Source organism: Dendrobates tinctorius, unplaced genomic scaffold (assembly GCF_039654945.1).
Source record: "Dendrobates tinctorius isolate UK_male_01 unplaced genomic scaffold, ASM3965494v1 ptg000086l, whole genome shotgun sequence".
Classification (NCBI taxonomy): domain Eukaryota; kingdom Metazoa; phylum Chordata; class Amphibia; order Anura; family Dendrobatidae; genus Dendrobates; species Dendrobates tinctorius.
Genome location: NW_027361754.1, coordinates 34998186 through 35012519, shown reverse-complemented (window position 1 = coordinate 35012519; position 14334 = coordinate 34998186). Strand labels below are relative to the sequence as shown.

General features: G+C 39.4%; 1 protein-coding gene across 3 annotated transcripts in view; it reads right to left on the bottom strand.

Moving 5' to 3' along the window:
* The window catches only part of DRD2 (dopamine receptor D2), a 443649-nt gene extending 429736 nt beyond the window's left edge, over positions 1-13913 (bottom strand). Inside the window, exons 1-2 of one of the 3 annotated variants that reach the window (XM_073585299.1) lie at positions 12656-13913; positions 12405-12543 (exon numbers count right to left, since the gene is read on the bottom strand). The gene's annotated coding sequence lies outside the window, so the exon portion shown is untranslated. Of the gene's footprint in view, positions 1-12404 lie in introns of all 3 variants that reach the window. The other 2 variants (XM_073585298.1, XM_073585300.1) reach the window with 2 other exon arrangements.
* Between the last annotated feature and the right edge of the window lie 421 nt (positions 13914-14334).

Here is a 14334-nt window from a genome sequence, read left to right as displayed (position 1 = left end):
TTTAAATTTGATTCCATAAATATCAAACAATTAAGATCCACATGACGGTGATTGAGAAAACACTCCGACGCGCACCCTTAGTCTTAGAGAATCTTGCGAAGAAGTGACATCTGCTGTGTTCGTTTTTTTTGCTGTTTTTTTCAGAAACAGTGCTGCTAGTGTGCACTGGTCATGTCTGGTATTGTAAATCAGCCCCTTGAAAAAAATAATGAAAAACAAAAAAAATCGCCTTTTATAATGGATTAAACAACTTATATAAAAATACTAGAGATGAACAAATTTGAATTCAGCAGGTTCCCTCACATTTGTCCTGTAATTTATTCAATGCAATTCTAAGGGGTAGCGTTTATCTTTGAGGAGAGTGACAAGCCAAAACTGGCATGTCAGAGTGTGGAGACTTATAAGGGTTTCCACGTTCAGTATTTGCTGCGGATTGGATGCTGCGCACGGCCACAGTGTCCGATCGCAGCGGCCAGATGTTACAGCATAGTGGATGGGATTTTATGAAATCCCATCTCCACTATGCGTCTAAAGAAGCAGGTGGCAAATCTGCATAACCGGACATGCGTCGCGTCTTTCTAGACAGCAGCATGTCTATGTATCTTGCGGAGATGCTCAGTCTCTGCAAGATAAATATCAGCGTCCAATGTATTGGATGCGGTGATTATGCATGTGTTCAATGATCACATGCGGAATTACTGCGCGTACAAAAGCTGGCAGTGCTTTAGACGGAGCGGGTATGTGCTGCGTCCAAAGCCCTGCCGGTACGGACCGAGGGAACATACCCTTAGCCATGCATGCTCCTCTAGGAAATTAAATATGTAAATTGTCTCTTCAAAGAGGACAAGGACTTGAACTCTTTAGTGCCACCTGTTGGAAGCAGCGATCCTACAAGTCATTATCGACCCTTTAACAAGCCTTGCCACATGAGTTAGGATCAAATCCAAATCAGAATGTCAATTTGCAAACATGGTTTTTCGGAGTTCAGAGCCTCTCACCTAGCCAAATCAGAACTCATACTTTGCACTGATGAGGGGGCAACACGCTGAAACACAGTGTCTGCAAATTAAGATTTTGTCATTCTTGAGTCCAACTTTTTCCTCAGACCACGTGATCCTCAGAAAATTGTGGAGACATTTCCAATTTTGATCCAAGGGTCATATCAAAATCGTCAATGCAAGTCAATGAGTCTTTGAAAAAAATCATACTCCACTCGGAAGACATCCGAGTGCATTCCGATTTTCATGGTCTGTTAAAATGGAGGTGGAGACTTTTATTTTTTAAATTTCTCCATGTACAAGAAAATCGGATCACACTCGTACCACACATTGATCAAACTATGATTAGAAAAATCGGTCCGCTTTTCTATTATGTGTATAAATCGAATGTCTTAATGATCCCAAGGAATGCACACATTGACCAAACACTGATGACACCTGTACCATCTGCCTATAAACTCGACAAGTGCAATTTAAGAAAACCTCGCATTACACAATGTTAGTCAATTAGGCAGTGCTCTGCTGAGAGTTTTTCCTCCCCTTGAATTGTGGTGATAAAAAGTTTTCAGCATTCTGGGTATGGCTGCGTAAAAAACTGAGACTCACCAATGAAAGTCTGAGTGTGAGAAAAAAAATTGCACGGCACACGGCCCATGTGTGTGCTTTGTTTTTTTATGCACACATCTCATAGGAAACTTGACATTTATTCAGCCAACTACATTATATTCACAAAGTGAACCATCAAAATATAATAGATATATAGATAGAATAAAAGAAAATAATGGTCTGGGGTCCCCCATATTTCTGTTAACCAGCTGAGGTAAAGCTGACAGCTGGGGGTTGAAGTTTATAGTCTGGGAAGGGGGTAATAAACATGGAGCTTCCCAGGCTACTGATATCAGCTCACCGCTGTCTGAAAAGCCTTTAATGGTAATTAACGAGGGGTCACCCTCCCAAAAATGACATGGGTTCCCTCCTATTTTTAATAAACAGCAAAGGCTAGGCAAACAGCTGTGGGCTGATATTAATAGCCTAGAAAGAGGCCCCCTTCCAGTCTAATAACACCTTTGACACATTTAGTAATATCCAAAGAAAAATTAAAAACAAAAAAACCCTCACCTGTCCACCGATAATCCTTATGTCCTGCGACAAACTCAAATCTGCCACATTTGGATGCATTGCTGAGCTGTGACATAAAATGTTACCGCTCAGCCCAGCATCCAGAAGATTCTGAGTGTGAGAATGCAGCTTCAGAGTGGAGCGCTGACATCAGGAAGTGACTGGAGTTCATAGCGGATGAACTCCGATCATCTTACTGACATCACCACTTGCATCGTGAGAAATTTCTTTTGCTCAGCTCAGTCACAGCTCACCCCTTGTTAATAGCCACTACAGGCTAACAATACTGATGTAAAATACTGACCAAATTCCGAAGGAGGGAATGTGGCTTAAGGCCTCACTCCCACTTGTGTATTAAATCGTCAACTGCAATGCTAGAAAAAAATCTCATTGCACTCCTACCAATGTTATTCAGTGTGTCAATGCTCAAAGGCGATTTATTCATCAGGTGGAATCTGGATGAGAAAAAAATCTCAGCATGCAGCAACTCGCCGTATATATCGGACAAGACTCACCAATGCAAGTCAATGGGTGGAAGAAAAAAACGAACATCACATGGACCATCCGTATGCTGACCGATTTTTACGGAAACAGTAAATGGTCCTGTAAATCATTGTAGAATAATAGTTGCAGAGAAAAACACATTGCATACTCATGTCATTGGGATTCTATGTGAGAAAAGTCACATTGTACTCGCATGACACTGCTCCCCGATCACATCACATAGGTGCCGATGGGTGGGATTTGTGATGTGCTTCCAGGTGGCGAGTGTTAAATACCGCTGTCAGAGATTGATGGAGGGATTTAACTGGTTAACAGCCGCAGGTGGAGCTACCATCCACCTGTCATGTGTGGGGCTCAATGCCGGGGACAAGACATATGATGTAAATAAACGTCATATGTCATGAGGGGGTTAATAAACTTCGTTCTATTGACCAAAAATGCTGCTTAAAACGCTGTTGCATTTTTTTCAGCATTTTTTCACTTTCTCATTGTGTCTGTGGGAGAAAAAACTCTGCAAAAGCACTGCAAGAATTGACATGCTGCAGATATTTTAAAAAACGATGCAATTTTCCAATTCAGTCGGTAAGAGAAAAAAATAAGCACTTGCAAGAGATTTCTGAAATCTATAAATTAGCTTCTTATTTTCATAAGAAAAAATGCAACAACAAAAAAAAGTTGAAGAAACTCTGTGTGTGATCAAAGCCTTGCATTTTAATGGACTTGTACCACTTTAATAGGTACAGTTTAATCTGTGTGAGATATGATGTCAGAACCGACATTGTGGGTATCTTTCCTAGGATGACAGATATTAGACATAGAACATTACATGTGTTTCTGCCTTATCGCTCTTGTTGGATCATCTTACAACGAATCTAGTGGCTTCTTGTAACCAGCTTTGAAAAGAAACAATTTTTAAAACCTGATTTTGTGATACTCTGTTGGGAGATGCTTATACTGCATGTGTCTATATAATGTCACCTAGTGGTTATATTGTGCATTACGGTCTGGTAGCATATTGCCGTAATGTATTGAATTTGTATTGTGAAAAATTGAGGAAGTCGCTAGTGAAATTCGTGAAGAGGTAAGAGTGGACACAATCTGTTCAGTAAAGAAAAATATTCACATAAATATAAATGAATTTCTTATTCATCATCAAAACAGACGCTGTATTTTACATGTACATCGGAGACTTGCAGACTCCTCTCTCCGTATTCCCTAGCAATTCTTCCGTTACATATATCACATCTAGATGTCACATCTTTTACCAGAACACACAACGTGTTAACTAAACCATGCTTATCTCTTTAAGATAACTTGATTCAAAAATTGACATTTGACACATTACAAACCAATGAACATGTTATGGTGTAGATCAGGGTATGAGTGTGAAGTCAGGAAAGGATATCTGTAGTCAGCCGTTCTTCTACGAAGCAGTGTTCATAAGTCTCCTGACACTGGCATGTATAATATATATGTATATAGAGTCAATATTGACCTTTACAAATGCTACTTCCAATAAGTGGCAATTGTGGTCCCATAAGAGCATTTCATGGCCTATATATCTCCTTACCAGTATAAGGAGCATGTCAGCTATGTCACGCTCCACAAAGGGAGTCATTACCACTTAAACTCCAGTCAGTGGCCTCTTATTCAGCTAAATCAGATCTCTTCCATTGCACTGAGGAGGAGCAAACACCCCAAAACACGTCTATAAATTCAGTATCTGGTTTGCCCTCTGTCCTACGTCATGTGGCAAGGCTCATTAAGGGGGTCTAAATTGACTTTTAGGATTGCTACTTCCAGAGAGTTCTAATCCTCTTTCTCTCTGAACAGGTAATTTGCATAATTAATTTCCCAGAGAAGCATTGTATGCCCTAGATGTTTCTGAATCCTTACACTGGCATGTCAGGAATCCACAAGTAGAAACAATACCGCTTAGATCACAGTCAGACGCCTCTTATCCAGCCATATCATATGTTTTGTTTTGCACTAAAGGCCTCTTGTTTTGCCCTAAAGTGGAGCAAACACTCCAATACACATGCATGAAATCTGAGTATGTGGATTGGCTTTTAGTCTAAGTCATGAGGAAAAGATCACTAAAGGGTCGATATTGACTTTTAGGATTGCTACTTTCAGTTGGTGGCGCTAGAGTTCTAGTCCTATTCCTCTCTGAAGAGGCAATTTGCATGTTTAATTTGCCAGAGTATCATTGCATGGTCAATAAGTCTCTTTACAATGGTACAGTATGTCAGGTATGACCCTCTACACAATGAGAAACATTACCCTGAGTACCGCATATCAAATACATGGACACTTAATGTAAGAATTGCTCACCGAGAAAGCCTGGGGTGAAACAGGGGAGGGTGCACCAGGGGTGAAAAGACATCACCAACAAATATTTTTGTCTATGCCATGGAGTAAAGAAAAAAAAGAGGCACCAAACTGAATTTCTATGTAAGTAAAAGCTTAAATACAACTTGGTAGATGATTAGTAGAAGTACCCAAAAGGGTGCAAATACTGTATACTGGGATATGGGATGCAGACACACATGGTGCTTTTGTCTAGGGAGGGAGGCAAATATTCCCTTTGGCTCATTCAAGAAGACAGATACTTTTATCACCTTCCCAATATTGAACAAACTGGGTCCCAGTATATAATGCAGGCTCAAGAGCTGAGCATGCGTCATACCAGGGAGATGGTGACTGTATTACACAACCAGCATCTGCCTTTAAGAGTGGTGAGCAGAGGTTATCGCTGACCCCTCTTAACTACTAAAATCTCTGAAAGTGTCATCTAAGACACAGTTCGGAACATCATATGAACACAATGCAACGCAATCACGTGATGCCGTTGGAGTGCCAAGGCAGCCAGGGTTCTACTGAAGGCCCCCATGTCTAATTTGACAATACCACTGTGAAGACCAGCTTGTGTCAGGGCTTCATAGGAAACCATAATTTTCTCTGTCTACAGAAACACTATGATATTACAATATGTAGAACAAGCGACCAGACAATCACAAGTTCAAGTCTCCCAAAAAGAATAAACAACTAACTTAAAAAAAGAAAAAAATATATAAAAAAAATATAAATATTCAAATCACCCACCTTTTCTCCATTGAAAATAAATACTAAATAGATATTTGATATTGTTGCATACATGGAAGTTGTATAAAACAAATATAAAACTAATTAATTCACATAGTAAAATGCTTTAATGAAATGATGAAAACATTGCAGGTCTCAGAAATAGCGACATATTGATTTTTTTTTTTTTTTACAAAATATTGCATTTTTTTCACTATGTCAATAATAAAAAAAAACTTTACAAGTTTGGTACTATCGCAATATTACTGACCTGGAGAATCTTAATGACACGTCATTTTTACTACTCAATGAATGCCATAAAAATACTTTGCAAAACCTAAAAATAAATTGCAGAATTTTTGGTGTTTTTTTTTTATTTTGCAATTTTATTGCACTTGGAATTTTTTTTCCCCATTTTCTGTAAATTGGAGTTATTCCGAACTACAATTTGTCTCAAAAAAAATATGGCTACTGGAAGAAGTGGAGAAAAAATAAAAATGCAAAAACTAAAAAATAAATGGGTTCAAGATCCTTGATAGTTTCAAGTTTTAAACTACACCACTAGTAACAGCTCACCAATGTAATCGTATTATATCATGTACGATTGCTATCAAGCGGGAATATACATCAACAAGTGTATGGAAAATACTTTATGAGTCCAAGTAAAGGATAATAACTGATAAGAACACAAGAAATAAATTACAAACTAAAATTTGAAATCCCATAAAAACTTGGGTAATTCTTACTCCCATGACAATATATAAATGAGCATTTATGAGCCCTCTATCACCATGTCACCGAATGTTAAAAAGAGACAGAAATGAATACTTTTTCGTGTGAAAGAGGTAAAAAATATATAATGGCGATATACATATTTTCATTTGTGCTATTGCTAAAGAACCATATAAATATGGCAGGGCATAGGGCAGAAAAGTTCTGTTTTTTTATTTTTTTTTTAACGGGTACTGAATAGAGATGAGTGAATCAAATATGTATCAAAGTTTAGGAAATTTTATACAATTTGAGATTTGATTTGTGTGAATAGCCAAAAATAAGCCATCATTTTAAACAAATTGCACCATCCAGAGAAGGCGCATATGACCCACAGGATTCTCCATAATACCTCTCAGCGATCACATCACATGGTATAGAACAGCCAATCACGAGAGACTATTATAGCCTGTATAAAAATGGAGGCAGGGAATGCAGCAAACAATATGTGATAATACAGTAACTCTAGACAGTGTGAAAATGTCACAGCTCGCAGTTTAGCCACAGAAATAAGAAGAGAAAGCCATAAAGCACTGAATACCCACAAATAGTGTGTGATAGCAGCGAAAGAACCGCCAATAAGGATAGACTATTATAATCTGGAGAAAAGCAGAAACAAAGAAAGCATTAGCCGTTATGTGGTGAATCTGGGCAGTGAGAAAACGTCACTGCTCACAGTTTAGCCATAGTCAAAAGGAGAGAAAGCCATAAAGCACTGAATAAACACCGATAGTGTGTGATAGCAGTGAAAGAACCATCAATAAGGATAGACTATTATAACTTGTATAAAAGCAGAAACAGAGAAAGTATTAGCAATTTTGCAGTGAATCTGGATAATGAGAAAATGTCATTGCTCACAGTATAGCCATAGTGATGAGGAGAGAAAGCCTTAACGCACTAAATAAACATCACAGATAGTGTGTGACAGCAGTAAAAGAACAGCCAATGAGGATAGACAATTATAACCTGTATAAAAGCAGAGGTAGGGAATGTAGCAACCATCATGTGGTAAATCTGGATAGTGAGAAAACATCACAGCTCACAGCGTACCCATGGATATAAAGAGAGAAAGCCATAAAGCAGTGACTAAACATCACAGACAGTATGTGATAGCAGTGAAAGAACAACCAATGTGGATAGACTATAATAAAAGCAGAAACAGAGAATGCATTAGTCATTATGTGGTGAAACTGGATAGTGAGAAAATGTCACAGTTCACAGTTTGCCAAAGGAGGTAAGAAGAGAAAGCCATAAAGCACTGAATAAACATCATAGTGTGCGACAGCACTGAAAGAGCAACCAATGAGGATAGACTATTATAACCTGTATAAAAGCAGAGGTAGGGAATGCAACAACCAATATGTGGTGAATCTGGATAGTGAGAAAACGTCACAGCTCACTGCTTAGCCATAGAGATAAGGAGAGAATACCATAAAGCACTGAATAAACATATCAGATAGTGTGTGACATTACTGCAGTCAAGAAAAGTTTCCATATTTTTACCCATAGCCACATATGTTGAGTTCACCTTGACATTAATAACATTGTGCTTATGTTAAAAAGCTTCAAAGGGGTTGGATACAGTCATAGGAGACCTCAGAGTGTTACACACATTGTCAGGGCAATTGGGGGCTTTGCAGTACTTGCAATTCACTGCATATCTATTTTTTTAATTCAGAGAAACTGGTGGAGATACATTTTAACCTCTAATTTTGAGTATTGCATCAATTTTACAAGTATTTATTCATATGTTGAATAAAACAAGATTAATAATCCAAGAAGTTCAACCTTTCATTAATTCTGTGAAAGTTGTATGAAATTTGAGTTTGTTTGAGGTTGTGTGAGTTAGGGGTTGTGTGAAATGCTGTGAAAGGTACATGTACATTATGTAACAGAGCATTATAAATAACATATAAATAATACACAGGGTGGGCCATGTATATGAATAAACCTAAATTAAATGGGAATGGCTGGTGATATCAACTTCCTGTTTGTGGCACATTAGTATATGGGAGGGGGAAAACTTTTCAAGATGGGTGGTGACCATGGCGGCCATTTTGAAGTCGGCCATTTTGGATTGCATCTTTATAAATGGCCCACCCAGGTGTATCCATATAAATGGCCCACCCTCTATACTATATTCATCTATATGGCTTCCCATGGACGGCTGTCTAAACAGTCAGCCCCTCTCCTGCTCTGCCCTTACCTACAGGTCAGATGACATAAGGTAAGGGTCCCGATAGCTACACCTTGTCACGGTGGGATGGCTTTTATGCTTTTTTGATCAAATTAGTGTTAACTAAATACCCTATGTTATTTACAAGCACTATTTACTTACTTATTTACTTACTACAGGGTATTTGCTCATTTTGTTTTTTTTTTGTGGGTTTTGCTTGTTAAATGTCCACAGTGTGAACATGCTCCTACGCATTGCACTTATAGCAACTTATGCTCCGGCTCATTTCTTTAGTTTTCATTTATTATATCTGCTTGATCCAGTGGAAGGTAAAACACACCCTCGAGGTACCAGGGGTATTCTTGAACTTATGGTTCTCCAGGCAATGTAAAGCTCTTACTCCTAGTCTATGGCTAAGTGGGTAAGGCAGAGTGGCTTGATGGTGCCTTCATTGCTGCAACTTTGGAAGAACTTTTTTACAATACTCCGTATCTTCATATTTTGAGATTCATTCTCTCTTCCTTTATCAGCGCTCGCTGAATACGTGTTTGCAAGTCCAGAACATGGACCGACAACCACCAGTCAATGATTGCTGGATATAAAACCATGATTTTTTTTTTTTTTCATTATTGATTATGACACTGTGTAATTGTTCATTACCCAACACCCATCGAAATCAATAACTGTTCACAGATTTCACTGGACAATCCTCAAGAGCCAAGAGCCATGATTGTCACCACCGTCAGATGTGGCTATTAGAAGAGGTTCTGAGCGGAGGACCCCTATACTTTCTTAATTTTAACAGCCTTATTGGGTCATTGAACAAGAATTAGTCTGATCCATCCAACCGCTGACATTTTCATCCAATGCACTCTGGTTTTCTTTGGAGAAACTGACAAGTAGTAACACAACAATATGGAACCTTTGCTTTCCCTGCAAGAAATATTAATGATCAGTTTATAACCGAACTGTGATGCTATTAAAGTGGTTTTTCTCCTTTGGGGAGTTTCTTTTTTAACTTAAATGCATGTATTTGGCACCAAAAATCAATTTTGTAATTGGGTCTTATCAACAATTTAGCACCATTTGGCTTTTACAGGCTCTCTGTTTCCCTCCACATTCAACTTTGTTGTTGTCTGTGGCCATAAATTGGCTTAGGGAAGCTAAAAAATGAGTTACAAACGTCCTGTCAGACCATTATGGCGAGCTCACTGACAGATTCTCAGTTAACTAATTCTGCAACCTTGAATAAACAGTGCATCGCTGACACTTTAGAAAACAAAGGGTGAGATATTTTAATGGAAATGATTTTTATCCCCAATTACATTCAGTTAAGTAACAAAAAATGTCCTAAAAGGTGGACAACCCCTATAGCTATGAATCACGTACTGGCCATGGCTACTTAGTGTTATCTTTGGGTAAGATCAGTGTAATGGAATTCTAGGGTTTCATTGGTGAATCTACATGTATAATAAAACATTACAGAATTGCATAGAGTTATTTCTGCCTGTTGATAGCACCAACATATTCCATATCGTTGTACAAAGACTGACGACATTATCTGTCCTTGACAAGCTTACAGTCTAAATCTCTGTCTCAAGTAGACCCTTTAGGGCTAGTTTACCTATCAATATAGAAATTCCATTAAGAAAAAAGGAGAATTTACAGAGCTTTTACACTTCAACATAAACTTGTAAAAATCAGCGTCAATCAGTAATAAAGTGATATTAAACATTCACAAATCCTATATTTATATGTAAGGCAATAATATGCTTAAAGCGAATCTGACTGAAAAAGTTATCAATAAAGAGTTTTTCTAAGTAAGAAAAACATTTCATATCACTTATAAGGGTATTCTGCTTCAATAGATTGAGGTCCTTTTAGGACCCCTATTGGGATCCAACTTAGAGCCCTTTAACACAAAGAACAATCCTCGGCTAATCTGAGTATTTTGTGGACAGTTCATTAATTTCAAAACCGTGCAATAACTTATGTCCCCTGAGGTGGCGCAGTAGGTGAATTGAACACTGGCTAGCCTGGTTTTATCACAGTATACAGCTGAACGTTGAAGGTCTCAGGTGCAAGAAGATAAGATAGCCTGAGGTCCTTGATTCAATGTAAACTCCCAGGATCCATAACTGCATTGTTGCATGATTACAAAACATATATAATAAAAAAGACAGATAGGAATAGGTGAAATCCTAGCACTGCAGGTCTTAATTAGATGCACCTGGTTAGATTTGACTAAGATCCAGGAGATGGGTTCACCCTGCGTCAGTCTGCAGGATGTAGTGCAGAGTGGAATGTGCTGGAGCTGGTGAATGACCAGCCAAAATATGAGCTGTAGAAGGGAGAGAGACAAGCCAGGGTCTCTGAATGGAGACTGCACGGATCAGCTAGGAAAGCTGAGCAGTCTGTGTGTTGGAGATGCAGAGAACCGTACATGGAGATAAACATTTCTGTCTGGTGGCTGTGGGAGCTCAGGCTCAGGGTGATACCGTAACTGGTGGCATCGTACTTCTTCTGTGAGTACGATACTCAGGGGGAAAGGACTGTAATCTGGTTGGGTGAGCCCGCACTGACATAAATAAATGAACTGTTTATTCGCTGTGATATATTTGTGCCTAAGTTTTTGGTTTTAAACCTTTGAGCTTTATGAAAGCAATAAAGCTGCACATGTTTGGACCAAACCGCATTGCCTGTGTGAATGCCGCCAATGCCTACCTGATATAGTCAATCCCTACAATACTCACACACACATATATATATATATATATATATATATATATATATATATATATCAACCTCCTTTCATTTGTTTCTAACTTTTGATCAAAGGCAAATCCAGGGGCAACTTTATTGTATCTGTAAAATGAGCATTATAAGACACTGCAATGGCCCATTGAAGTACTAGTATTCTTCAGGAATTTTATATTTCACGCTACAATGTATTCTAATTCTTCATTAAAAAAGGTCAATGCAAACCTCACCTATCAGCACACTCAAACTGTTTCAGGTATGGCAAAAGATAAGATACCTTTTCCTTTAACAACCGTCCATCCTTGCCTTGCACCATTTAATTCCATAGAACTGTCTAGTAACAGGGCATCGACATCGCTTTCTCTCAGAGTTACAAGTATCATCCAATGTTCTTTACGTCTATACAAGCATTCTAAAAAAGAGATTTCTAGATCTTTAAGAGTTAATCGCTGCCTGTTATTACATGGCTATACATGCTGCATGGGGGGCTAAGCTGTTCCCTAACGCAACCTTGCAGAATGCATTTATCATGGTCTGGCTTTTAACTCTGTCCTGTCTGCAGTACATTATTATTCCATAGATCTTGCACTATGATCCACAATTTATACAAATATTTACTCAAATGTGCCAAGGAGATTCCTCCAAGGAACCTTCAGAATAATTAAAATGCTAGATAAGGCTAAGCAATAAAGAGAACACATTTCTTTTACTTAGTCTTAGTTGTCTTTGGGAAAGGTTTTAAAAACATTGTCTACTAATAGGTCCATAAAGGAAAAATGAATACTGCCCAGTTGTATCAGTAACAGTCCACATCATCGTATTAACACAAGACTAATATCTGGAAAGCTCATCCACCAAGCAAAGCTGCTAGATGCATCCACAAGCAATTCATCAAAATTACCCAAGAAAAGTCAAGATCTGGTTGTTGCCTAGAAAAAAGCCTTCATGCATAAACCTGCCTGGGGTAGTCAGTATCATAGAGCATATCTTACCTTCAAGCCATAAGACTCAGCAGGAATGGTGCATCACAACCTGGCGACTGCTGGATCCTCCTGACTTTTTGGGTTCTCATAGGTCTTAGGGAGTTACCATAATCAATGAGATGAAGCCCATGTAGAAGAAAAGTCCCATCTACAACGAATAAATGGGAAGGACCATCAGATTAGCATCAGGATGCAAAGTATTCATAGGAAACCAAGGGAGCTTGAAAGCATCAAACTTTGCCTCTGGATTCAGGACTGACCTAATGTTGATTCCTTCTTCCAAAGTATTTGGGAAAGAAAACTTTACGAAGCCTCTGGGATTTTATTGCAGAACCTAAGGCTCAATAGTTCTCAATAATTGACTTTATTCTTGGACATCCACCTGCACCATAGAGATCAGCAATCACTTCTTAAGGAAATGTTTTCTTTCTGTTGTAGATAAAAAAAGTCTTAATATTTTCCAGTAAAAGAAGGAAAAAAGGAAAACCAGATGGGATGGCTTATACTACAAGCAAAGGCAGCAGACCTTCAGCAGTGAGTTGTGGACAGCTCCTCTGGAGGAGATGGGATCTCTTCTGCTAGTTGCAGGGAAATGGCCATTCAGCACTGGGATCTGGACAACTCCTCTGGAGGAGATGGGATCTCTTCTGCTAGGAGCAGGGAAATGGCCATTCAGCACTAGGATCTGGGCAACTCCTCTGGAGGAGATGGGATCTCTTCTGCTAGTTGCAGGGAAATGGCCATTCAGCACTAGGATGTGGACAGCTCCTCTGGAGGAGATGGGATCTCTTCTGCTAGCTGCAGGGAAATGGCCATTCAGCACTAGGATCTGGACAACTCCTCTGGAGGAGATGGGATCTCTTCTGCTAGTTGCAGGGAAATGGCCATTCAGCACTAGGATGTGGACAGCTCCTCTGGAGGAGATGGGATCTCTTCTGCTAGCTGCAGGGAAATGGCCATTCAGCACTAGGATCTGGACAACTCCTCTGGAGGAGATGGGATCTCTTCTGCTAGGAGCAGGGAAATGGCCATTCAGTACTAGGATCTGGACAACTCCTCTGGAGGAGATGGGATTTCTTCTGCTAGTTGCAGGGAAATGGCCATTCAGCACTAGGATGTGGACAACTCCTCTGTAGGAGATGGAATTTCTTCTGCTAGTTGCAGGGAAATGGCTATTCAGCACTAGGATCCGGACAGCTCCCTGGAGCTCTCAGGTACAGAGGAGGAGTCCACACAGATCCCCTACTTATCTCATTCATTTGCTGCTGTAGTCCCTCCTTTCACATCATTCCTGCATTTATACAGTCCACCCTTTCCAGCACATTTCCCCACTTACCACTGAGTTCAGTCTGAATCTTCTCTTCCCAAATATTGATTAGAAGAATAGAAACCCCAACCCCTGACATAATATACTCAATCCATGCAGTTGCTCCTGTCTCCTAGGAGCGCTCCACACCTCCCTGCAGATTCTCCACCTTTCTCTTTGCAATCTTTGTCATTTTTTTCTCTTACATGTGCAGTACAGCAGTTCTCCTGGGGGTCTTTGAATTGTTGCTTTTTTTTGTTTCGCACTTTTCTTTGCTTTGTAAACTTCCTGTGTTATTTTATAAATGTGATTTTACAGGAGGAGATTGTAAGTGAAGAGTGAAATGCTGCTGCTATCTCTGCTGCTGTGCTCCATCCACAGCACATCACAGGTTAGAAAGCCTCAGCCTTCATGAGCTGGACAGTGTAGCCCCCTGGATAAAATCAAGCGAGGGGGATGTCGACTTGTATCCATAATCACAGGAGCAGACCAGATTACTCTTGAGGCTAAACAGAGGAAACTGGTTAAAATCAAGACAAGAGCAGCTCTGCACAATGCAAACCTCAGGAGCCAGGAGACGGTGAGAGGCAGCTGTGCCTGCTACACTTCATGGAGGAAACCCATGCACTGGAT